The sequence below is a fragment of the Cricetulus griseus genome, chromosome 9 (genome assembly GCF_003668045.3).
Source record: "Cricetulus griseus strain 17A/GY chromosome 9, alternate assembly CriGri-PICRH-1.0, whole genome shotgun sequence".
Taxonomy (NCBI): domain Eukaryota; kingdom Metazoa; phylum Chordata; class Mammalia; order Rodentia; family Cricetidae; genus Cricetulus; species Cricetulus griseus.
The window spans coordinates 17,014,748-17,040,796 of NC_048602.1; the positions used below are offsets into that span (position 1 = coordinate 17,014,748).

The 26,049-nt window shown below is 40.7% G+C and overlaps 1 long non-coding RNA gene and 1 pseudogene across 1 annotated transcript; both read right to left on the bottom strand.

Annotated features, from left to right (window-relative positions):
- The window catches only part of LOC113838967, a 321,491-nt pseudogene that overhangs the window by 101,479 nt on the left and 193,963 nt on the right, over positions 1-26,049 (bottom strand).
- LOC107977324 lies at positions 20,974-25,962 on the bottom strand. The gene is made up of 3 exons (XR_004771227.1): positions 25,431-25,962; positions 23,879-24,082; positions 20,974-23,457 (listed from the first exon to the last, which is right to left on the bottom strand). It is a non-coding gene; the product is annotated as an uncharacterized LOC107977324 (long non-coding RNA).

Below are 26,049 nucleotides of genomic sequence, written 5' to 3' on the forward strand. Positions count from 1 at the left end.
TGCCCAACAGTGGTATTGCAGAGTCTTGAGGTAGGTTGATTCCTAATTTTCTGAGAAATGCCACTCCCACCAGCAAAGGAAGAGTGATCCCCTTTTTCCACATCCTCTCCAGCATACGCTGTCATTGGTGTTTTTGATCTTGGCCATTCTGATGGGTGTAAGATGGTATCTCAGAGTGGTTTTGATTTGCATTTCCCTGATGACTAAGGATGTTGTCTTTCTTTCTTTCTTTCTTTCTTTCTTTCTTTCTTTCTTTCTTTCTTTCTTTCTTCCTTTTCTGCTGTCCTGGAACTAGCTCTTGTAGACCAGGCTGGTCTTGAACTCACAAAGATCCACCTGCCTCTGCCTCCTGAGTTCTGGGATTAAAGGCATGTGCCACCACCACCTGGCTTGTACCACATTTTTTAATTGAATTATTTGTCAGTTTGATTTCTAGTTTCTTGAGTTCTTTGTATATTTTGGAGATCAGCCCTCTGTCAGATGTGGGGCTGGTGAAACTCTTCTCCCGTTCTGTAAGGAGCTGTTTTTTGTCTTGTTGACTGTGATCTTTGCTTTACAGAAGCTTTTAAGTTTCAGGAGGTCCCATTTATTAACTGTTGCTCTCAGTGTCTGTGCTACTGTTGTTATATTTAGGAAGTAGTAGCCCGTGCCTAAGTGTTCAAATGCATTTGACACTTTCTTTTCTATGAAGTTCAATGGGAATTTATATATATATATATATATATATATATATATATATATATATATATATATTTTTTTTTTTCTTTTCCCTTTTTAAAATTATTAATTCAAGTTAGGGAACAGGCTTGTTTCACATGTAAGTCCCCTCTCCCTCTCCCTCCCCTCACCCCATCCTCCTCCCCCACCTCCAACCTACCCCCCACCCCATCCACCCACCACTCCCCAGGCAGGGTAGGGCCCCCAACAGGGGCTCCACAAAGTCCACCAAATCTTCCTGTGCTGGGCCTAGGCCCCTCCCCATGTGTCCAGAGACAGAGTGCATCCCTTCACGTGGGATGGGCTCTCAAAGTCCCCCCCCCACACACACACCAGGGAAAAACACCAGTCCACCTCCGGAGGCTCCCAGAGTGCAGGGGCCTCCCCATTGGCATCCATGATCAGGGGGCTGGAGCAGTCCAGCACTAGCCTCCCAGAAATCGTCTGGGGTCGATATGCTTTTCCTTTTTCAGGCCAACTGTTTCTGTGGGTTTCTCCAACCTGGTACAGACCCCTTCGTTCTTCATTCCTCCCTCTCTTCAACTAGGTTCCAGATTTTAGCTCAGTGTATTTCTCTGGATGTCTGTCTCTGCTTCAATCAGCCACTGGATGAGGGCTCTAGGATAGCATAGAGAGTAGTCATCAATCTCATTTTAGGGGAAGGGCTTCTAGGCTATCCTCTCCTCCACTGCCCGGACTGTCACATCGTGTCATCCTTGTAGGTCTCTGGAGATCTCCCTAGTTCCAGATCTCTTCTCGGACCTATAGTGGCTCCCTCTAGTATGGTATCTCTCATCCTGCTCTCTTTCCTCTATTCTTTCCCCTTACTCAATATTTCTGCTCCTCCATTTCCTCTCCTCTCCTCTCCTCTTCTTCTTGTGCTCTTATTGTGGCAGCACCCTCTCCCCTACCCTCATGCTCCCAATTAACTTGGGAGTTCATGCCACTTCCCATTCCTGGGGTCCATTTATCCCTTAGAGTCCTTCATGATTCCTAGTTTCTTTGGTGAAAAGGATTATAGGCTGGTGAACCTTTGCTCTATGTCTAAAAATCATATATGATTGAGTACATACCATGTTTGTCTTTTTGTGATTGGGTTACCTCACTCAGGATGGTTTCTTCTAGTTCCATCCATTTGCTTGCGAATTTCAAGATTCCATTGCTTTTTTCTGCTGAGTAGTACTCCATTGCATAAATGTACCACATTTTCTCTTTCCATTCTTCAGTTGGAGAATGGGGCATCTAGGTTGCTTCCAGGTTCTGGCTATTACAAAGAATGCTGCTATGAACATGGTTGAACATATGTCCTTGTATGAACATGCATTATTTGGGTATATACCCAAGAGAGGAATGGCTGGATCTTGAGGTAGACTGATTCTCATTTTTCTGAGCAACCGCCATACTGATTTCCAGAATGGTGTTACAAGTTCGCACTCCCACCAGCAATGCAGGAGTGTTCCTTCTTCCCCGCATCCTCTCCAGCATAGATTGTCATTGGTATTTTTGATTTTAGCCATTCTGACAGGTGTGAGGTGGTATCTCAGAGTTGTTTTGAGTTGCATTTCTCTGATGGCCAAGGATTTTGAGCACTTTCTTAAGTGTCTTTCAGCCATTTCAGATTCCTCTGTTGAAAATTCTCTGTTTAGTCCTGCACCCCACCTTTTAATTTTATTGTTTGGTGTTTTGGTGGCTAGCTTCTTGAGCTCCTTGTATATTTTGGAATTCAGTCCTCTGTCAGATGTGGGGTTGGTGAAGATCTTTTCCCATTTTGTGGGTGGTTGCTTTGTCTTACTGACTGTGTCCATTGCCTTACAGAAGCTTCTCAGTTTCAGGAGGTCCCATTTATTGATTGCAGACCTCAGTGTCTGTGCTCCTGGCATGATGTTCAGGAATCCGTCTCCTGTGCCAATTTGTTCAAGGGTAATTCCCACTTTGTCTTCTAGAAGATCCAGTGTGGCTGAATTTATGGAGAGATCTTTGATCCATTTGCTCTTAAGTTTTATGCATGGTGACAGGTATGGATGTATCTGCAATCTTCTGCATGTCTGAATCCAATTGTGCCAGCACCATTTGTTGAAGATGCTATCTTTTTTCCATTGTATAGATTTAGCACCTTTGTCAAAAATAAGGTGTTCGTAGGTGCGTGGGTTAATATCTGGGTCTTCAATTCGATTCCATTGGTCTATCTGTCTATTCTTGTGCCAATACCAAGCTGTTTTCAGAACTATGGCTCTATAGTAGAGCTTGAAGTCAGGGATGGTGATGCCTCCAGAAGATCTTTTATTGTAAAGAGTTGTTTTGGCTATCCTGGTTTTTTATTTTTCCATATAAAGTTGAGTATTGTTCTTTCAATGTCCGTGAAAAACTGTGTTGGGATTTTGATGGGGATTGCATTGAATCTGTAGATTGCTTTTGGTGGAATTGCCATTTTTACTATGTTAATTCTACCTATCCAAGAGCATGGGAGATCTTTCCATTTTCTGGTATCTTCTTTAATTTCTTTCTTTAAAGTCTCAAAGTTCTTATTGTATAGGCCTTTCACTTTTTTTGGTTAGTGTTATCCCCAGATATTTTATGTTGCTTGTGAATATTGTGAAAGGTGATGTTTCCATGATTTCTTTCTCATTGAGTTTATCATCTGTATACAGTAGGGCTACAGATTTTTTTGAGTTAATTTTGTATCCTGATACCTTGCTGAAAGTGTTTATCAGCTGTAGGAGTTTCCTGGTAGAGTTTTTCGGGTCACTTATGTAGACTATCATGTCATCTGCAAATAGCGAAAGTTTGACTTCGTCCTTTCCAATTTGTATCCCTTTGATCCCCTGTTCTTGTCTTATTGCTCTAGCTAGAACTTCAAGTACAATATTGAAGAGGTATGGAGAGAGTTGACAGCCTTGTCTTGTTCCTGATTTTAGAGGAAACGTTTTGAGTTTCTCTCCATTTAGTTTGATGTTGGCTATTGGTTTGGTGTATATTGCGTTTATCATGTTTAGATATGTTCCTGTTATTCCTGTTCTCTCCAAGATCTTTATCATGAAGGGATGTTGGATTTTGTCAAAGGCTTTTTCAGCATCTAGTGAGATGATCATGTGGTTTTTCTTTTTCAGTTTGTTTATATGTGGATTACATTGATGGTTTTTCGTATGTTGAACCATCCTTGCATCCCTGGGATGAAGCCTACTTGATCGTGGTGAATGATTTTTCTGATATGTTCTTGGATTCGATTTGCCAATATTTTATTGAGTATTTTAGCATCGATGTTCATGAGGGATATCAGTCTGTAGTTCTCTTTTTTAGTCTTATCTTTGTGTGGCTTGGGTTTCAAAGTGATTGTAGCCTCGTAGAAAGAGTTTGGCAATATCCCATTAGCTTCTATTGTGCAGAACAGTTTGAGGAGTACAGGTATCAGCTCTTGTTTGAATTTCTAGTAGAATTCTGCAGTGAAGCCATCTGGCCCTGGGCTTTTTTTGGTTGGGAGGCTTTTGATGATTGCTTCTATTTCATTAGGGGTTATGGGCTGATTTAAACTGTTTATCTGATCTTGGTTTAATTTTGGTAAGTGATATTTATCCAGAAAACTGTCATTTTCCATTAGATTTTCGAATTTTGTGGAGTACAGGTTTTCAAAGTATGACCTGAAGATTCTCTGGATTTCCACAGTGTCCGTTGTTATATCCCCCTTTTCGTTTCTGATTTTCTTAATCAGCATACTCTCTCTCTGCCTTTTGGTTAGTTTGGCTAGAGGTTTGTCTATCTTGTTGATCTTCTCAAAGAACCAACTCTTTGTTTCATTGATTCTTTGTAATGTTTTCCTAGTTTCTACTTTTTGATTTCAGCTCTCAGGTTGATTATTTCCTGGCATCTACTCCTCCTTGGTGAGTTTGCTTCTTTTTGCTCTAGTGCTTTCAGTTTTTCTGTCAATTCTCTAATGTGACTTTTCTTCAGTTTCTTCATGTGGGCACTTAATGCTATGAACTTCCCTCTTAGCACTGCTTTCAGAGTGTCCCATAAGTTTGGGTATATTGTGTCTGCATTCTCATTAGATTCTAGGAAGTCTTTAGTTTGTTTTTTTTATTTCTTCCTCAACCCAGGAATGGTGCAATTGGGTGTTATTCATTTTCCAAGAGTTTGCAGGTTTTCTGCCATTTGTATTGTTGCTGAAGTCTAGCTTTAATGCATGGTGGTCTGATAAGATACAGGGGATTCTTTCAATTCTTTTGTAACTATGGAGGTTTGCTTTGTTGCCTAATATGTGGTCAATTTTAGAGAAGGTGCCATGTGGTGCTGAAAAGAAGGTATATTCTTTTGAGTTTGGATGGAATGCTCTATAGATATCCGTTAAACCCAGTTGGGTCATAACTTCTTTCAGATCCTTTGTTTCGTTGTTAAGTTTCTGTTTGGTGGTCCTGTCTAGTGGCGTAAGGGGGGTGTTGAAGTCCCCTACTATAAGTGTGTGTGGTTTTATGTGCGGTTTGAGCTTTAGTAATGTTTCTTTCACAAATGTGGGTGCCTTCATATTTGGGGCATAGATGTTCAGGATTGAGACTTCATCTTGATGGACTTTTCCTGTGATGAGTATGAAATGCCCTTCTTCATCTCTTTTGATTGATTTTAGTTTAAAGTCTAATTTGTTAGATATTAGGATTGCTACCCCAGCTTGTTTCTTGAGCCCATTTGATTGGAAAAATTTTTCCCATCTTTTTACTCTGAGGTAACGCCTGTCTTTGAAGTTGAGGCGTGTTTCTTGTAAACAGCAGAAGGATGGAATCTGTCTTCGTATCCATTCTCTTAGCTTATATCTTTTTATGGGTAAGTTAAGACCATTGACATTTTGGGATATTAATGTCCACTGTTCGTTGGTTCTTGTTTGTTTTGGATTTATTGTTGGTGGTGTCATTGTGTGTGGATTTTGTCCTCCTGCTTTTTTTGTGTTTGGTAAAATTAGATTACCTATTGCCTGTGTTTTTGTGCATGTAGTTATGTTCCTTGGGTTGGAGTGTTCCTTCCAGAACCTTCTGTAGTGCTTGATTTGTGGATATGTATTGTTTAAATCTGTTTTTGTCATGGAATATCTTGTTTTCTCCATCTATAGTGATTGAAAGCTTTGCTGGGTACAGTAGTCTGGGTTGACATCCATGCAACCTTAGTGTTTGTAGGGTATCTATCCAAGACCTTCTGGCTTTCAGAGTTTCCATTGAGAAGTTGGGTGTGATTCTAATTGGTTTGCCTTTATATGTTACTTGGCCTTTTTCCTTTGCTGCTCTTAATATTTTCTCTTTATTCTGCAGATTTGGAGTTTTGATTATTATGTGTTGGGGGGACTTCTTTTTGTGGTCCAGTCTGTTTGGCATCCTGTAAGCTTTTTGTACTTTCATAGGCATACCCTTCTGTAGGTTGGGGAAGTTTTCTTCTATGATTTTGTTGAATATGTTTTCTGTACCGTTGAGCAGTGTTTCTTCACCTTCTTCTACACCTATTATTTTTAGGTTTGGCCTTTTTACGGTGTCCCATATTTCCTGGATATTTTGTGTTAGGAATTTGTTGGACTTGAGGTTTTCTTTGGTTGATGAATGTATATCCTCTAGTGAGTCTTCAATAGCTGAGATTCTCTCTTTTGTCTCTTGGATTCTATTAGTTATACTCACATCTTTAGTTCCTGATCATTTATCCAGTCTTTCCATTTCCAGCATCGCCTCATTGTGTGTGTTCTTTATTGTGTCTAATTCAGCTTTCATGCTTTGGACTGTTTCAAGGGCTTCCTTCACTTGATTGGATGTTTTATCTTGGGTTTCTTTAGATTCTTTAAGAGATTTGTTTATTTCTTGAATTTTTTGGTTTGTCTTTTCCTCCATTTCATGTAATTTTTTGCTTGCTTTTTCTTCTATTTCTTTAAGGGATTTTCTTGTTTCCTCTTTGAAAGTCTCTATCATCTTGCTGAGACAATTTTTGAGGTCCATTTCTTCTTCATTCACTGTATTGGGCTTTTCAGATCTTGCTGGAGTGGAGTCCCTAGATTCTGGTCGTGTCATATTGGTCTTTCTGTTGTTGAGCGAGTTCTTATTCTGTCTTCTTCCCATATCTTTTTCCAGTGAGTGCAGGTGGGGTCTCTTTATCTCCTCTTGTTGCGAAGTAGTGTTTGTGGGCCAGGAATTCAGTGTCTGAAGCTCTGGATGGTCTTGCCTCTCCTGGTAGTCTCCTCACTTTGAAGGAGTTAGTCCTCCATAGGGATCAGGTGTGTGGGGGCGTGACAGGAAGTAAGAGTGGGATGTTTCCAGGCTCTGGGGGTTCCTCACTGCCTGGGCAGGACTACCCCAAGCAGGAGCAGGCCTGGGGAGATCGGGGTGGATGGGGCTTTGAAAGGGAGTTGGGTAAGAGCGGTGGATCACTCACCTCCTTGCGGATCGGTCGGCGGGAAGGGAAGGGAGAGTGGCTTGTACCCAGAGTCAGGGAGTTCCACCCTGGGAGTGTCTACTCCAAGCATGCACAAGCCAGGGGAGATCTGGGTGAATGGCTCTTTGGACAGGAGTTGGGTAAAAGCAGGGGGTCACTCACCTAGTTGCTGATGGGTCGGCGGAAAGGGAAGGAAGACTGGCCTGTAACCAGATTCAGGGAGCTCCTCCCTGCCTGGGCATGTCTATTTCAAGAAGGGAGAAGCCTGGGGAGATCTGGGCAAATGGCGCTTTGGACAGGAGTTAGGTAAAAGCAGGGGGTCACTCACCTAGTTGCTGATGTGTCAGTGGAAAGGGAAGGAAGCGGGGATGGATTTATATTGAGGTCTTTGATCCCTTTGGACTTGAGTTTTGTGCATGGTGATAGAAATGGACCTATTTGCAGTCTTCTACATGTTGACAGCCAGTTATACCAGCACCATTTGTTGAATATATTTTCTCTTTTCGATTTTACATTTTTAGTTTGTCAAAAATTAGGTGTTCATAGGTGTGTGAGTTAATATCAAGGTCTTTGATTCAATTCCATTGGTCCACCTGCCTGTTTTTAATGCCAGTACCAAGCTGTTTTCATTACTATAGCTTTATTGTAGAGTTTGAAGTCAGGGATGGTGATGCCCCCAGATGGTCCTTTATTGTACAGGTTTGTTTTGGCTATCCTTGGTTTTTTGTTTTTCCATATGAAGTTGAGTATTGCTTTTTCAAGGTCTGTGAAGAACTGTGTTGGGATTTGGATGGGAATTGCATTGATTCTGTAGATTACTTTTGGTAGGATTGCCATTTTTACTATATTGATCCTACCTATCCAAGAACATGGGACATCTTTCCATTTTCTGATATCTTCTTTAATTTCTTTCTTTAAAGACTTGAAGTTCTTGTCATACAGGTCTTTCACTTGTTTTCTTAGAGTTACCCCAAGATATTTTATGTTATTTGTGGCTATTGTGATGGGTGATGTTTCTTTGATTTCCTCCTCAGACCTTTTGTATATAGGAGGACTACTAATTTTTTTGAGTTCATCTTGTAACCTGCTACATTACTGAAGGTGTTTATCAGTTGTAGGAGCTCTCTAGTAGAATTTTTGGGGTCACTTATGTATACTATCATATCATCAGCAAATAGCGAGAGTTTGATATCTTCTTTTCCAATTTGTATTTCTTTGATTTCCTTTTGTTGTCTTATTGCTATAGCTAGAACTTCAAGTACTATGTTGAATAGATATGGAGAGAGTGGACAGCCTTGTCTTGTTCCTGATTTCAGTGGGATTGCTTTGAGTTTCTCTCCATTTAGTTTGATGTTGGCTGTTGGGTTACTGTATGTTGCCTTTATTATATTTGGGTATGTTCCTTGTATTCCTATTATCTCCAAGACCTTTATCATGAAGGGGTGTTGAATTTTGTTGAAGGTTTTTTCGGCATCTAGTGAGATGATCATGTGTTTTTCCTTTCAGTTTATTTATATGGTGGATTATATTGATAGATTTTCATATGTTGAACCATCCCAGCTTCTCTGGGATGAATCCTACTTGGTCATGGTGGATGATAGTTTGCCAGTATTTACTGAGTATTTTTACATCTATGTTCATGAGGAAAATCGGTCCATAATTCTCTCTTAGTTGTGTCTTTGTGTGGTTTGGGTATCAGTGTAATTGTAGCCTTGTAAAAAGTGTTTGGCAATGTTCCTTCTGTTTCTATTGTGTGGAATAATTTGAGGAGTATTGGTATTAGCTCTTCTTTGAATTTCTGGTAGAAATTGTGCACCGAATCCATCTGGACCTGGGTTTTTTTTTTTTTTTGGCTTGGGAGACTATTGATAACTGTTTCTATTTCCTTAGGGGTTAAAGGTGTACTTACGTTGTCTATCTGTTCTTGATTTAACTCTGGTATGTGGTACTTATCTAGAAAATTGTCCATCTCCTTAAAGTTTTACAATTTTGTGGAGTACAGTTTTTGTACTATGACCTAATGATTCTCTGGATTTCCTCAGTGTCTGTTGTTATGCCCCCCATTCATTTATGTTTTTGTGTATTTGGATATTTTCTCTCTGCCTTTTGGTTCGTTTGGATAAGGGTTAGTCTATATTGTTGATTCTCTTGAAGAACCAACTCTTTGTCTCATTGATTCTTTGCATTGTTCTCCTTGTTTCTATTTTATTGGTTTCAGCCCCCAATTTGACTGTTTCTTGCCATCTACTCCTTCTGAGTGAGTTTGTTTCTTTTTGTTCTAGTGCTTTCTGTTGTTCTGTTAATTCACTAGTGTGTTACTTTTCTGGCTTCTTTATGTAGGCATTTAGTGCTATGAACTTTCCTCTCAGCACTGCTTTCATTGTGTCCCATAAGTTTTGGTATGTTGTGAGGTTATTTTCATAAAATTTTAGGAAGTCTTTTATTTCTTCCTTGACCCAGTGATGGTTCAGTTGATCATTGTGCGGTTTCCATTTGCTTGTGGGCGTTCTGAAATTAATGTTGCTGTTGAATTCTAACTTTAAGCTATGATGATCTGATAGGGTACAGGGGTTTCTTCCAATTTTTTGTATGAGGTTTGTTATCAAGTATGTAGTCAATTTTTGAGAAGGTTCTATGAGGTGCTGAAAAGAAAGTATATTCTTTTGTGTTTGGGTGGAATGTTCTATAGATGTCTGTTAAGTCCATTTGAGTTATATTCTCTGTTAGTTCCCTTATTCTCTGTTAAGCTTCTTTCTGGCAGACCTGTCCAGTGGTGAGATGTCCCGCGCTAACCGCCTCGCCAGCAAAAACGACACGGGGACACTAATCAGGATCCTTCTGCAGTAAAGCTTTAATGCCTCTTGAGAGGAAAGGCATTAGCTTACAAAATGGAGACCCTGAACGCCCGAAAACCCCTCCTTATATAGGCTGGCAACCGTCGCCTCAGAAGTGTTACATTCTGACTGGCTGAAACCCTCGGACCATGTGACATCAGCTGATCGAACCATATGACGTCACGGGAGGGTCAGAGACTAAGGGCAGGAAAGTTACAAAATTACCCATTGCGCATGCGCACAGCTTCCAATGGCTCCTTACATACGCACCGGCTCCTAACAGTGAGAGTGGTGTGTTGAAGTCTCCCACTCTTAATGTGTGGGGCTTGAATTTTGACTTAAGCTTTAGTAATGTTTGTTTTACAAATGCAGGAGCCCTTGTGCTTTCATCGTAGATGTTCGGAACTGAGATTTGCTCCTGATGGATTTTTCCTGTGATTAGTATGAAATACCCTTCTTTGTCTTTTTTTGACTGATTTTTGTTTGAAGTCTATTTTGTTAGATATTAGGCTAGCTACACCAGCGTGTTTTTAGATTCATTTGATTGGAACAATTTTTCCAACCCTTTGCTCAGAGGTAAAATCTGTCTGTGAGTTTGAGGTGTGTTTCTTGTATGCAGAAGAAGGATGTATTCTGTTTTCATGTCCAATCTGTTAGCCTGTGTCTTTTTATAGGTGAATTTATATTAATGGGTATTAATGACCAGTGATTGCTAGTTTCTGTTACTTTTGTTTATATTGTTTGTGATGGTATTGTGTGTTCAATTTCCTTCTTTGGGGTTTGCTGCTGTAAGCTCATCTATTTCCTGTGTTCTTTTGGACATAATTGATTTCATTGATTGGCATTTTCCTTCTAGTACTTTCTGTAGGATTGGGTTTGTGGATAGGTATTGTTTAAATTTGGTTTTATCGTGTAATATCTTGTTTTCTCCATCTATGGTTATTGAGAGCTTTGCTGGGTAAAGTAGTCTAGCATCCATGGTCCCTTAATGTATGACCAGGACCTCTGGCTTTCATTGTTTCTGTTGCGAAGTCAGGTTTAATTCTGATAGGTTTGCTTTATATGTTACCTGGCCTTTCTCCTTTGCAGCTCTTAATATTCTTTCTTTATTCTGTATGTTAATTGTTTTGATTATTATGTGAGGAGGGAACTTATTTTGTGGTCCAGTCTATTTGATATTCTGTGGGCCTCTTGTATTTTCATAGGCATGTCTTTTTTTTAGGTTGGGGAAGTTTTCTTGCGTGATTTTGTTGAATAATTTTCTGTGTTTTCTTCTCTTTCTTCTATCCCTATTATTCTTAGGTTTGGTCTTTTCATGGTGTCCCATATTTCCTGCATGTTCTGTGTTAAGGATTTGTTGGATTTAAAATTTTCTTTGACCGATGAATCTATTTCCTCCAAGTTATCTTATATGCGTGAAATTCTCTCTTCCATCTCTTGTATTCTGTTGCTTATGTTTGCATTTGTGGTTCCCGATTGTTTATTCAGTTTTTCCACTTCCAGTATTCCCTCCGTTTGTCTTGTCTTTATTGCCTCTATTTCAGATTTCATGTCTTGAATAGTTTCCTTCATTTGTTTGATTGCTTTTTCTTGGTTTTCTTTATGTGATTTGTTGATATCTTCCATTTTTTTGGCCTTTCCTCCATTTCTTTAAGAGAAATTTTCATTTCCTCTTTAAGGGCCTCAGTCATCCTGATAGTTACTTTTTAAGTCGTTTTCTTCTATTTCATCTGTGTTGGGTTGTTCAGGTCTTGCTGTTGTAGCACCACTAGTTGGTGCTGTATTGCTCTTTACATTGTTGAGTGTGTTCTTAACTCACTGTCTACACATCTCTTCCTCTAACTGGTATAGGTGGAGCTTGTGCTTCAGGGGTTCTCTCTTTCTCCAGTTGGTATAGCTGGGGGCTGTGGCTCCCTTGACCACCCCTTCAGGCACAAGCAGAGCAGAGCTTCCAGTGAATGCTCCTCCAAGTGAACCTAATGCTCAGGTGGTCTCTCCTTGAGGTTCGGGTGGTGCTACAGCTCTGGTGGATGCTCCTCACGTTGGAGGTGTAGATGGGTGAGTGTAGATATCTCTCGTTGAGAAATGGCAGTGGATGCTGTCTGGGACACAAGTGCTCTTTCCCAGAGGAAATTTTTGCAATAGTTTCTGGAAGCTACTGCTGGAAAGCACTGCTGTTGCTTCACCCGGTGGTCACTCCTTGCTCCTGTGGCTTAGGCTAGGGCCTCCCTCTGAAACTGCTCCCAATTCTGAGACTCATGGTTCCCTTGATGCTGCTCCGTGCCTGAAGCTCAGGCCTTCCTCTGATGCTGCTTCTGGGCTCTGATGCTGTTTCCCCGGTCTAAGGCTTGTGGCTCCTTTGACACTGCTCCAGGCCTGAAGCTTGGGCTTTTCTCTGATGCTGCTCCTGGATCTGAGACTGGGGCCTCCCCCGGACACATGTGACCCCTTATAAGGAAGAAGAGGGGTTGGCTCCCTCTCTTGGGCTGTGGGCAGAGATCTGGAAGGGCAGGGACTGCATTTTCTGGTGTGGAAGACTGTAGCAGTTATTTAGCATAGTTGAGTGTTTCCCTAATAAATACCTGTGAATCATTTATCTGGGTCTTGTGGACTCCTTTAAACCTGCCTTCAGTCAACTAAGTCTGTCCCATCACCTCATTGTGGCAGAACCAAGGCCCTGCTCCCCAAACCCATGCCTAGGCTGAGCAAGAGAATGGGCTTCACAAAGTAAGTTCACGTATTAGAGTTAGATCTTGGACCCACTGCCAGTGGCCTCATTTATTGCCCAAGCCACAACATTGTCACCTGTATCCAGGGAGCCTAGTTTGGTCCTCTGCAGGTTCCCCAGTTGTCTGGAGCCAGTGATCTCTCACTAGCTCAGGCCAGCTGATTCTGTGGGTTTCCCCATCATGGTCTTGACTCCTTTGTTCATATTATTGCTCATCCCTCACTTTGATTGTACTCTAGGAGATCAGCCCAATGCTTATTTGTGGATTTCTGCGTTTGCTTCCATCTGTTTCTGGAAGAGGGTTCTAGCTTATCTGGGGTTTGTGGATTGTAGGCTGGGTATCTATTGCTTTATGTCTGGTATCCACTTGTGAGTACATATTATATTGGTCTTTCTGGATCTGGGTTACCTTACTCAGGATAGTTATTTTTCTAGTTCTGTCCAATTGACTGTGAATTTAAAGATATCACTGTTTATCACTGAGTAGTACTCCATTGTGTAAACTCACTATATTATCTTTATCCATTCTTGAGTTGAGGGAAATATAGGTTGTTTCCAAGTTCTGGCTATTACAAATAATGCTGCTAATGAACATATTTGAGAAAATATCCTGGTGGTCTGAGTGTGCCTCCTTTGAGTATATGTCCAAGAGTGGTATTGCAGGGTCTTAAAGGTAGATTGATTCCTAATTTTCTGAGAATTTGCCAAACTGCTTTCCACAGTGGCTGTTTAAGTTTGTACTCCCACCAGCAATGGAGGAGTGTTCCCCTTTCTCCACATCCTCTCCAGCATAAGCTGTCATCAGTGTTTTTCATCTTAGCCATTCTGATCAGTGTAAGATGGAATCTCAGTGTTTTGATTTGCATTTTCCTGGTGACTAAGGATGCTGAGCATTTCCTTAAGTGTCTTTCAGCCATTTGAGATTCTTTTGTTGAGAATTCTGTTTAGATCTGTACCCCATTTTTGTTTTGTTTTTGTTTTTTGAGGCAGGGTTTCTCTGTGGCTTTGGAGGCTCTCCTGGAACTAGCTCTTGTAGACCAGGCTGGTCTCAAACTCACAGAGATCTACCTGCCTCTGCCTCCCGAGTGCTGGGACTAAAGACATGCGCCACCACCACCCATCTTGTACCCCATTTTTAATTGGATTATTTGGTAGTTTGATATTCAGATCTTTGTATATTTTGGAGATCAGCCCCCGCCCCCCGTCAGATGTGTGGTTGATGATCTCCTCCTGTAGGCAGCCATTTTGTCTTGTTGACTATGTCCTTTGCTTTACTTCTGTAAAGTTTCAGGAGGTCCCATTTATTAATTGTTGCTCTCAGTGTCTGTGCTACTGGTGTTGTATTCCGGAAGTGGTCTCCTGAATGGAGAGAAAATGGGTTCTTCCCATTTTCTCTTCTATGAGGTTCAGTGTGGATATATTTGTAATGAGGTCTTTGATCCACTTGGACTTGAGTTTTGTGCATGGTGATAGTTATGGATCTATTTGCATTCTTTTACAAGTCAGCATCTAGGTATACAGCACCATTTGTTGAATATGTTTTTTTTTCCATTTTACATTTTTAGATTCTTTGTCAAAAATCGGGTGTTCTTAGGTGTGGGTTAATATCAGGATCTTCAGTTCAATTCCATTGGTCCACCTGTCTGTTTTTATGCCAATATCAAGCTGTTTTCATTACTATAGATCTATAATAAAGCTTAAAGACAGGGATGGTGATGCCTCCAGATATTCCTTTTATTGTACAGTGTTGTTTCAGCTATCCAGGGTTTTTTTGTTTTTCCATATGAAGTTTAGTATTGTTTGAAGGTCTGTGAAGAATTGTGCTGGGATTTTGATGGGTAATTGTTTGAATCTGTAGATTGTTTTTGGTAGGACTGCCATTTTAACTGTGTTAATCCTATCTATCCAAGAGCATGGGAGATCTTTCCATTTTCTGATATCCTCTTCAATTTCATTATTTAAAGCCTTAAACTTCTTGTCATACAGGTCTTTAACTTGTTTGGTTAGAGTTACCTCAAAATATTTTATGTTGTTTGTGGCTATTATGAAGGGTGATATTTTTCTGGTTCCTTTCTCAGCCCTTTTGTCTTTGTATATAGGAGGGCTATTGATTTTTTTAGTTAATCTTGTATCCAGCCACATTACTGAAGGTGTTTATCAGATGTAGGAGTTCCCTGGTAGAATTTTTGGGGTCACTTATGTAGACTCTCATATCATCAGCAAATAGTGAAAGTTTGACTTTTCAGTTTGTATCCCCTTGATCTCTTTTTGTCTTATTGCTCTAGCTAGGACTTCGAGTACTATACTGAAGAAATATGGAGAGAGTGGGAAGTGTAGGGAGGCACGGTAGCCCCACCTCCCAGTAGCCCCTACAGGTGTGCCTTGCCATGCCCTCACGGGCGTGGTCAGGGAGGTCGAAGATGATACAGAGAGAATTCTTAAGAGGTCACGAACACTTGGATGCCCCTTCTCTCTGGCCACGCTAGCTTGCAGCCTCTGGGCACGCTCTGGCTTGCATTTGGGCTGGTGTTTATCTGAATAAAGAAATCTTAGCCTTACGGACTATGGATCATCTTTGAGTGCACCCAATAGGGCAGCCTTGTCTTGTTCCTGATTTTGGAGGAGTCACATTGAGTTTCTCTCCATTTAGTTTGATGTTGGCTGTTGGCTTGCTGGATATTGCCTTTATTATGTTTAGGAATGTTCCTTTTATTCCTGATCTCTCCAAGACCTTTATCATGAAGGGTGTGGGATTTTGTCAAAGACTTTTTCAGCATCTAATGAGATATTCATGTTGTTTATTTTTTCAATTGTTTATATGATGGATTACATTGATAGATTTTCATATGTTGAACCATCCCTGCATCTCTGGGATGAAGCCTACTCGGTCATGGAGGATGATGTTTCTGATGTGTTCTTGGATTTGGTTTGCCAGTATTAAGTATTTTTGCATCAATGTTCATGAAGAAGATTGGTCTGAAAACTCTTAGTTGCATCCTTGTGTGGTTTGGGTATCAGAATAACTGTAGCCTCATAAAATGATTTTGGCAGTATTCCTTCTGCTCTATTGTGTGGAACACTTTGAGGAGTGTCAGTATTAGCTCTTTGGAATTCTGGTAGAATTCTGTGCTGAAACCATCTGGCCCTGGGGTTTTTTTTGGTTGGGAGGCTTTTGATGACTATTTCTATTTCCTTATGGGTTATAGATTTATCTGGTCTTGATTTAACTTTGATATGTTACTTATCAAATTGTTTCCTTGAAATTTTCCAATTTTGTGAAGATTTTTGAAGTATGACCCGATGGTTCTCTGGATTTCCTCAGTGTCTGTTGTATCTCCATTTTCATTTTTGATTTTGTTAATTTGGATATTCTCTCTCTGCCTTTTGGTTAGTTTGGATAAGGGTTTGTCCATCTTGATTTTCTCAACTCTGTCTCATTCTTTTTATTGTTCTATTTGCTTCTATTTTATTTGAGCTCTTGATTATTTCCTGCCATTTATTCCTCCTTGGTGAGTTTGTTTCTTCAAGCTCTAGAGATTTCAGGTGTTCTATTAATTCAATAGTGTGAGATTTTCCCAGCTTCTTTATATAGGCATTTAGTGCTATGAATTTTCCTCTCAGCACTGCATTGTGTCCCATAAGTTTAGGTATGTTGTGAGGTCATTTTAATGAAATTTGAAGTCTTTCATCTTTTATCTTTATTTCTTCCTTGACCCAGTGGTGATTCAGTTGAACACTGTTCAATTTCCATGTGTTTGTGGGCTTTCTGAAATTAGTGTTGCTATTGAATTATAACTTTAAGCCATGGTGATCCAATAATATACATGGGGTTATTCCTATTTTTTGTATCTGTTGAGGTTTGCTTTGTTACCAAGTATGTGGCCAATTTTTGAGAAGCTTCCAAGAGGTACTAGGTAGAATGTTCTAAAGATGTCTACTAGGCCCATTTGAATCATAACATGTTCCCCAAGTTTCTGTCTGGCAGACCTGTCCAGTGGTGAGAGTCAGGTGTTGAAGTCTCCCACTATTAGTGTGGGGCTTACTGTGTGATTTAAGCTTTAGTAATGTTTCTTTTTGGCATAGATTTACAGAAGTGACTTCATCTTGATGGATTTTTCCTGTGATGAATATGAAATGTCTTCCTTTATCTCTTTTGATTGATTTGAGTTTGACATCTATTTTGGTAGATACTAGGATAGCTGCACTAACTCTTTACGGCACTGTCTGTATTTAAGGTCGATTCATATTTCTTGTATGCGGCAGAAGGATGGATTTTGTTTTCCTTTCTAGTCTATTAGCCTATGTCTTTTCATAGGTGAATTGAGTCCATTTATATTAATGGATGTAAATGACCAGTAATTGCTAGTTCCTGTTAATTTGTGGTGATGCTGGTATTGTGTGTGTGTGTGTGTGTGTGTGTGTGTGTGTGTGTGTGTGTCTTCTTAGGGATTTGATGGTATGGAATTATCTATTGCCTGTGTTTTTGTGGATGTAGGTTGGAGTTTTCCTTCCATTACTTTCTGGAGGGCTGGATTAGTGGACAAGTGTTTAAAACTGGTTTTGTCATGGAATGTCTTGTTTTCGTTTTCTCCTGTGGTGAAGAAAATTTTGTTGAGTATATTAGTCTGGGCTGGCATATGCGGTCTCTTAGTGTCTGCATAATGCCTGTCCAGGACCTTCTGGCTTTCATTGTTTCCATTGAGAAGTTGTAATTCTGATAGGCCTGCCTTCATATGGCCTTTTCTTTTACAGCTCTTAATATTCTTTTTGTTTTTTGAGACAGGGTTTCTCTGTATTGCTTTGGAGCCTGTCCTGGCACTCACTCTGTAGACCAGGCTGGCCTCAAACTCAGAGATCCACCGGCCTCTGCTTCCCGAGTGCTGGGACATGTACCACCAGCACCTGGGTGGTGAGGGGACTTTTTTGGTTCAGTCTGTTTGGTATTCTGTAAGCTTCTTGTACTTTCACAGGCATGTCCTTTAGGTTGTGGAAGTTTTCCTCTCTGATTTTGTTTACTATGTTTGCTGTGCCTTTGAGTAGGACTTTCATTTCTCCCATTCCTATTATTCTTGGGTTTGGTCTTTTCATGGTGTTCCAGCTTCTAGAAACCACTGCTGGAAGCTGCTGCTGTCATCTCTCCTGGGCATTTGTTCACTGCTCATGGGCAGTCACTTGATGCTCCTGGGTGGGTGACTCAGGCCTCTGACCTAATATAGAACTTTTTAATGAATAAGTCTCCACTCAAATCAACATTTCTATCATTTTGAACTGGGGTTGCCAAATTACAGTGCAGAAGCCAAATCTGCTTTGATTCTGCTTCAGACATCTCTATGCTGAATTTCATGCGTCTTATTTTTCTCCATCTGCTACATGATGTAATAAATTGTATATATGATTTGCATAGGGACCTTGTAAGTTCCAAGATAGGTCTTGTCCCTTGCAGTCATTTCTCCATCTTCATTGCCAGCACAAATGTTGGGTGACTCTCAATTGACTATAACTCCAGCTCCAGATCTGGTGTCCTCTTCTGGCCTCCAAGGGCACCTGTGTACACACACACACACACACACACACACATTTTAAAAATAAACATAACTGGGCAATGTTGGCACATATCTAATTCTAGCACTCAGGAAGCAGAGGCAAGTGGATCTCTGTGAGTTCAAGGCCAGCCTGGTCTACAAAGAGAAACCCTGTTTAAAAAAAACCAAAAAATAAAAAAGTTAAAAAACAAACTAAACACTAGTAGTCAGAGATGCTAATGTTGCAGTGCTTTGTTGATTATGTTTATAAAAGGTTGTGGTAATTACATTTAGAACTAGTGAAAATATGCATAATTTCATTCCAGTTCTACTTTACAACCTGTCATCTCTGTCTGTTTAACATAGAAATTCTCATTTGTTATTATTTATATATGGGGTACCACAATGTAGCTCTGGCTAGCCTGAAACTCTGTATATCGACCAGACTGGCCTTGAACTCGATTCCCAAATGCTTAGTTTAAAGGTGTAAGCAACCATGCCCAGCCAGAAGTTCTCTTTGAAATCCTAATTAGCTTTGTTGGTTCTTTATATGCACTTTTGCATTCATAACTATCCCAGTGAGACAGTTTGAAGTAATGCTGAATCAGTGCTTGTCATGCAATAACACATAGAATTTCCTGAACAGCTTCCTAAAATACAGGTTCTGATTCAGTAGATTTCAGGTGAGTTCTGCCATTCAAGTGTATCTCAAAAGCTTCCAAATAAGGCCAAAGTTGTTCCTTGAAGACATTCACACTGAATACCAAGCTGCTGTATTATATTTAAACTTCTTTGTTGAGTAACAAAGATCAGCAAACCATAGCCTTGTAAGCTGGCCATTTTTGTTTTGTGTCTGTGTTTGAGACATGGTCTCTTTATGTAGTCTGGGCTGGCATGTAACTTACTGAGTATCCCAGACTGGTCACAAACTCACAAAGATCCACTTGCCTTTTCCTTCTGGTGCTGGGGTTAAGTTATAACTACCACAACCAGCCTGTAACCACATTTTTTTTTTTCGAAACAGGGTTTCTCTGTGTAGCTTTGGAGCCTGTCCTGGCACTCGCTCTGGAGACCAGGCTAGCCTCAAACTCAGAGATCCGCCTGCCTCTGCCTCCCGAGTGCTGGGATTAAAGGCGTGCGCCACCAACGCCCAGCAGCCACATTCTTATAGTTCTATATTTTCTTTTTTTTTTAAAGATTTATTATGTATACAACATTCTGCTTCCATGTATATCTGCACACCAGAAGAGGGCACCAGAACTCATAACGGATGGTTGTGAGCTACCATGTGGTTGCTGGGACTTGAACTCAGGATCTCTGGAAGAGCAGTCGGTGCTCTTAACCTCTGAGCCATCTCTCCAGCCCCTAGTTCTATATTTTCTAGGTTTTCCTTCTACAATGTGAAAGTTGAATAATTGTAATAGCAACCATATGGCTCATAAAACTCTCTACTCTTAAGTTTGCTAGCTCCTCTTCTTTCAAATGATTTCTCTCCATGAGCCCTGTGATCATTCCATTTGTGTCAGTGTGCTGAGTCTTGTCTACTCATAGAACACTCTTCTGAATTATGCTTTTGGCTATGGCACATCATCTTTATCTATGTCCTCTGAACCCTTTATGTCTTGAAGTCATTTCTTAAATAGTCTCATTCCAGATTATGGTAAGTATAAAGACTCAAGGGATCATTGTACTTCCTTCAGAAGACAGACAGCAGGTTAATGTCCAGATGAAATGACAACAAGACCTGCTTTTCAGACCAGGTGCATTCATCAGCAAGAAATCATCTGTAGTGGCCAATCATCTTGCTTTGCAAATCATCTTGCTTTGCCAATGAACTTGTGGTGGTGGCCACACTCTTTGGGCATGGTTTCAGGTTCAGACACGACCCCTGATAAGGTAGAGGAGGGGCTGGCTTAAACTCTTGGTTTGTGTTGAGAGCATCAAAAGGGCAGAGACCGCATCTTCTGGAGCAGGAAGACCTCAGTGGTTAGTTCCTCTTATCTGTGTTGAGTGCTTCCCTAATAAGTACCTAATTATCATTTATCTTGGGTCTGGTGGACTCATTTAAACCCTATCCATTTAAACTGATCCTTTTCCTTCAATTCAAAACCCAATGACCAGGATTGTTAGAATTTAAACCATCACTTAAACTTGATGGGTTTTGTTTTGGTTTTTTCAAGACAGGGTTTCTATGTGTTGCAGCTTTGCTGTCCTGGAACTTGCTCTGTAGACCAGGTTGGCCTCAAACTCACAGAGATTCACCTGACTGTGCTTTCCGAGTGCTGAGATTAAAGCTGTGCACAACCATCACCTGGCAAACTTGGTGGGTTCTAAGAAAGTCTAAGCAAAAAAAAAAAGCAAATGAATGTTATGGATTTGGGAAGTAGTTGCAGCATATAAACCATGATAGAAGATCTAGTAAAGAAAACTTTGGGGGTTGTAGTGGATATGGGAAAGCTTTTGGGCATAACCCAGCACCTACATATAAAACAGGGTGGCTAATTTTTTTTTGTATATAAACATAAGAGGGTTCCATCTACAGAAAAAAAAACATATTTGCAGTGAGTGTGGGAAAACCTGCTTCACATGGGAGCAAAATCTTATGGATGCTATGACTGTGGGGAACACCTTTTTACATAAGTCATTATCTCTCACTAATCACCGGAGAATTCACACTAGGGGAAGACCCTTTGAATGCTTTGTGTGTGTGTGTGTGTGTGTGTGTGTAAGCCTTCACTCAGGAGTCACACCACACAGAACACCAAAGAACACATACAAGGGGTTTTGTGCAGTGAAAAGTCATACCTTAATGTACATTGGAAGATGCACCTTAAGGAGAAAAACTTTATTGTTGCAGAGAATGTGGCAAATGTTTTAGCCAGAAATCACGTCTCAATAAACACTAGAGAAAAAAATCCTATGAGTATAATGAGTGCGGCAAAGTCTTCTATCAGAAGCCAAACCTCAGACATCAGGAAATTCATGCTAGGGAAAAATGCCTACAGGACTGAGAACCTAATAATTGTGTGGGAAACCTGGATCAAGATCCCCAATCTTATCATTTTACTTTGTTTACATACAGTGCTTTAGTAGCAGGAAATTTCTACTCTCATTGTGGCGCAAATTTTAGTAGAAATATTACAGAACATAAGCATGTTTTTTCTGACACAAAAGCTCTAAACTTGTATGGTAACAACATATACAAACTATATGTGAAGAGACTTAGAAGTATATTATAACACATTCCTCAGTAAACCATATACAATTGTAAATATAAATTGAACCTGAGTTGAGGATATCAAACCTATATATCATAGAGTGCTCGTTACCAAGTTTGTACTCTAAACATCAATGTCTTTTGATATGTTAACTGTGTAGAAAATAATCCTATAACCAACTGGTTTTAAGAACCATACCATATCAGCTATGTTTTCTCTACCTAGTTTGTGGTAAGTGTACATGTCTATAGTAGTTCTTATTGATCCTGTGACTGAATACTAAAGCAATGTCCTTAATATCTCTTGATAGATCAGGAGGCAAAACTACTAAAAACCTAGGAATTTATATTGGAAATTCAATATAAACTTGATTATTCTCCATATATGACCAAATGAAGTTTTCTTGTACATTGTATTCTTAGTCTTTCTGAAAGTGTCTTGCAGTAGACTGGAAGAGTCATTCTTTATATAATGCAGAAATATAACATGTAGGAATCAGCAAGTAGAAATTCTTTCATTCATTTTAATTTTTTCTTTCTTTTTTTGAGACATGGTCCCACTATGTACCCATGAGTTTGAGGCCAGCCTGGTCTACAGAGAAACCCTGTCTCGAAAAACCAAAAACCAAATCAAACCAAAACAAAAACCTTTTAAATATGTTTTAAAGAAAAAGGAAGGGAAAAAAAAAACATTGAAACTGCACTTAGAGGGCATTTATGTAGTTTGGGGATAGAATCTTTTCTTCTGGGGGAAGGAGAGAGTTTTAGACTTTACATTCACATTTTAAAATATATTTAACAAATATATGGGAGAAAATTACAAATACATTAGATAAAATTGTATTGATAGGATATTATAGTTTTGAACTGTACTATTCTCACCTTCAGTGCTCTCCCCCAAAAGATATGATGCAGCTTTAACTCCTGGTAGCAGTGTATATGATTTCTCATGGAAATATGGTTTTGTGGATAAAGCCATTAAGATCATTAGGAGACCTTAATCCAGTATGACTGGTATCCATTCTCAGAGTGAATACAACGAGAATATAGAAGTAGAGAGCAGAATGACACAGCTACAAAATAGTGTCAAGTTCTGAGCTCTGAATAAAGGCCTTTCCATTCTTTCCATTCATAGAGTTTCACACCAGAATGAATTCCCTGGTGATTACCAAAGGCTTTCCCACACATCTTACATTCATCAGGTTTCTCACCAGTGTGAATTCTATGGTGCCGAATGAGCCTTGAGTGTTGAGTAAAGGCCTTTCCACACTCCTTACATTCACAATGGTTTTTCACAGGTATACATTCTCAGATGCTGGAAAAGTTGTGAACTTTGAGTAAAGGCTTTCCCACAGACTTTATAAACGTCAGGTTTCTCAACCGTGGGAATTCTTTGATGATCATTAAGATTTGAGAATTTAAAGGCTTTCCCACAGACTTTACATTCACAGGGTTTCTCACCAGTGTGAACCCTTCAATGTTGGGAAAAATATCAACCACAACGAAAAGTCCTGCCACATGGGGCTGGAGAGATGATGGCTCAGCGGTTAAGAGCACTGACTGTTCTTCCAGAGGTCCTGAGTTTAATTCCCAACAACCACATGGTGGCTCAAAACCACCCTGAATGAGATTTGGTGCCCTCTGCTTGCCTGCAGGCACAAGAGTGTATACATAATAAATAAAATCTTTAAAAATAAATAAATAAAAGTCCTGCCACACTCCTCACATTCCTAAGGTTTCTCACCAGTGTGAGTCTGCTGATGTTGAGTAACAAGTGAGACATGACTCCAGGCTTTGCCACACTCCTTACTCTCATAGGGTTTTCCACGAGAATGAATTCTCTGGTGTTGAATTAATTCTAAGTTCTGATTAAAAGTCTTTTCCCATGTCTTACATTCATAGGGTTTATCCTCATGATTAGTTTTTCAGTGTAGAGTGAAGAAATGCAGGGTGAATACAAGTGGGCATGTCTTTAGAGGTAAGCATTACTTGACTAACATGCCTGTTCTTTATCGACAACATCTTGGTTTCACACATTGGATTTCAGAGCTGAAAGAAAATAAAAAGACACATATTAATTTTTTCCTGTTCTGAGGGAGTTACATTCTGAAAAAGAAATAGAAGGAATAAGCTAGATAATAATGATGTAGGAATGGGCCCTCATGAGAACAATAAATGGGGGAGTTTGTAAAGCCCTTATTCATTTTCTCTAAAATAAAAATTTGTCTCTTCTCTCCCCTACTGACAATGTATGGATTGTGCTTTCCTATTTTTCTCTTAGTTCAGAGGTAAAACCCCATTAGACGTCCCGCCCAATGAACCATCCACCAAACTGTATCTTACATGAAAAAAAGTTTTTAAAGATACATTGTTATTTTGTGCATATGTGTATGAGAGTTATGTATATGCACCACATGTATACAGGTGTTTATGGAGGGAAGAAGAGGGGAAGAGGGTGCAAGACACTCACAGACACTCAGGAACTGGAGTTACAAGATGAAGGGGAGCCATCTGATGGGTGTTGAGGACTGAACCCAGGTCAGCAGCAAGTGCTCTTGACTGCAGAGCCATCTCTTCAGGAACCCACTCCCAACTTTATGAGAAAAGAAACTTCTTTAAAATGCTACCCTCATGACTAGAAGACAATTGCCTGACCCATCACCTTTCCAGAAACCTGAAGAAAAAAAAAAGACCTATCTTAGCCATGTGTGGTGACACATACCTATAGTCCCACCACTGGGAAAGAGACAAGACCCTGCCTCAAAAACTAAACAGAACAAAAACCACGTGGGAAAGCCTCCGTATTAAAGCTTTTTGACTAAGTGTCTATTTTCTTTCTGCCTGTCTTAATATCTGTTATTGCTGGGATAGAAGTTACCATGCATTCTATATCAATGCCTAGGGAATTCAATGCTTAGATAGCTCTCAAATATGGCTAAGAAATTTTTAAGTGGGTTCTAAGGATTGAACTCAGGTTGTCAGACTCGGGTGTTCAGATGGCAAATGCCTTTACTCACTGGGCCACTGCAGCAGCCTTGGCTAAGCAATTTTTACAGCTGACAAGAAAAGCAGACATTAAAAAGAGCTGATCCTTATCAGAGGAGGTGATCCAAGAACTATAGGAATTTTAAATCTTGGTGCACTCAAGATATCTTAGTATTGTTAATTATTTAACTCTTGGCCAATAGTTGAATAGCTCATATTCAAACAAGGTTCCTCTAGCACATTTATTTTCTCCATAAAGACGTCACACAATTGTATCCTTGGGAATACTATAAGCACTATGTTTGGGGGTCTATTATTAATTCAGGATATAATTGAATTTTAGGACATCTAGATGGTGTCTAAGAATTAGCTATTGTTTATAAGAGGACACACATGCCCATGTCACAGGAGAAATGAAGTTACTTCTTCAGCTTAGGTGGAGCAAGGGGATCCACCTATACCACAAAGTATGAAATATAAAGGTAAGATGCTTTGAAACAATTTCCCTAAGTTTTCTAGAGTTTAGAGGGCACAAGACTGCCACCTATTCTTTTCCTTGGACCCATCACGGGATAAAGGACCTCAACAAGAGTGGATGCCAAGCTATGTGCTAGGAACTGTAACTCCTGCTTCGAGGAGACATGCTACTCAGTGCATTTCCAATTAGGGCTTCTCTGAGAAACTTATAAAAGCACCCCACTGTCTCGGCACGGGTATTAGTTCACATGGTCCCTCAAAAAAAAAAAAAAGTCCATGTTTCTCAGAATATATTCTCGTTCCTAAGCAATTTATGACTGTGCTTGAGATTGCCTACAAAATGTAAAGCCCACCAGACCTTGGCTGTTACTTGTAGTTCACCGTGCACTCTGCCTCCTCTGGGTAACTCACCTGGCAAAGGGTAAAACTGGGAGTAGAAAAAAAAAATAACCGTGACACACCCGGTTTTTTCTTGTTCACACTACCAGTCTCATCCCCACTATCCATCATGTATTTGGAATGACGACCAGGGAAGAATGAGCCCCCTGCCCACATCTCACCTCAGGGAGGCTTCCGGGGACAGAGTTCTGACAAGGGGCAGGAGTCTCAGGCAAGACAGGGTTTCTCTGTGTGGCTTTGGAGGCTGTCCTGGAACTATCCCTGGTAGACCAGGCTGGTCTCGAACTCACAGAGATCCCCCTGGCCTCCCGAGGGCAGGGACTAAAGGCGGGCGCCACCACCGCCCGGCTCAGGCACAGTGAGCAGCCGTTTCTCGTCCTCACAGAAACGCCCGTTAGAATGGGTTGCAGACGACGCCCCCCAAACCATCAGGGCACTTGCTCGCCCAGCCCCAAGGCCCCAGCTCGCACAGGCCGCCCCTCTTCTCATCTGAGGCTCTTCCAGTCGGCCGAGGGCGGAACCTGTGGCGCCGAAGTGCAAACCTCGGGGCCAAGCTGGGCCGTCCTCGCCTCGCCCCTTCTAACGGTCCCGCCAGGCCGCTGGAAACGCCCGAGAGTCCCAGCGAGGGGCGCCCCCCCGGCCGCGGGGCTTTCTGGGAAATGTAGTTCCCCAAGGCCACAGCCACCAAGTGGTCCCGCGCGCGCGGCGCTAACGAGCTCAGCCACCCGGGCGCCCCCGGCCGCCTCTCGGCTCCCTCGCACAGGAAGCGCCGCCGGAGCT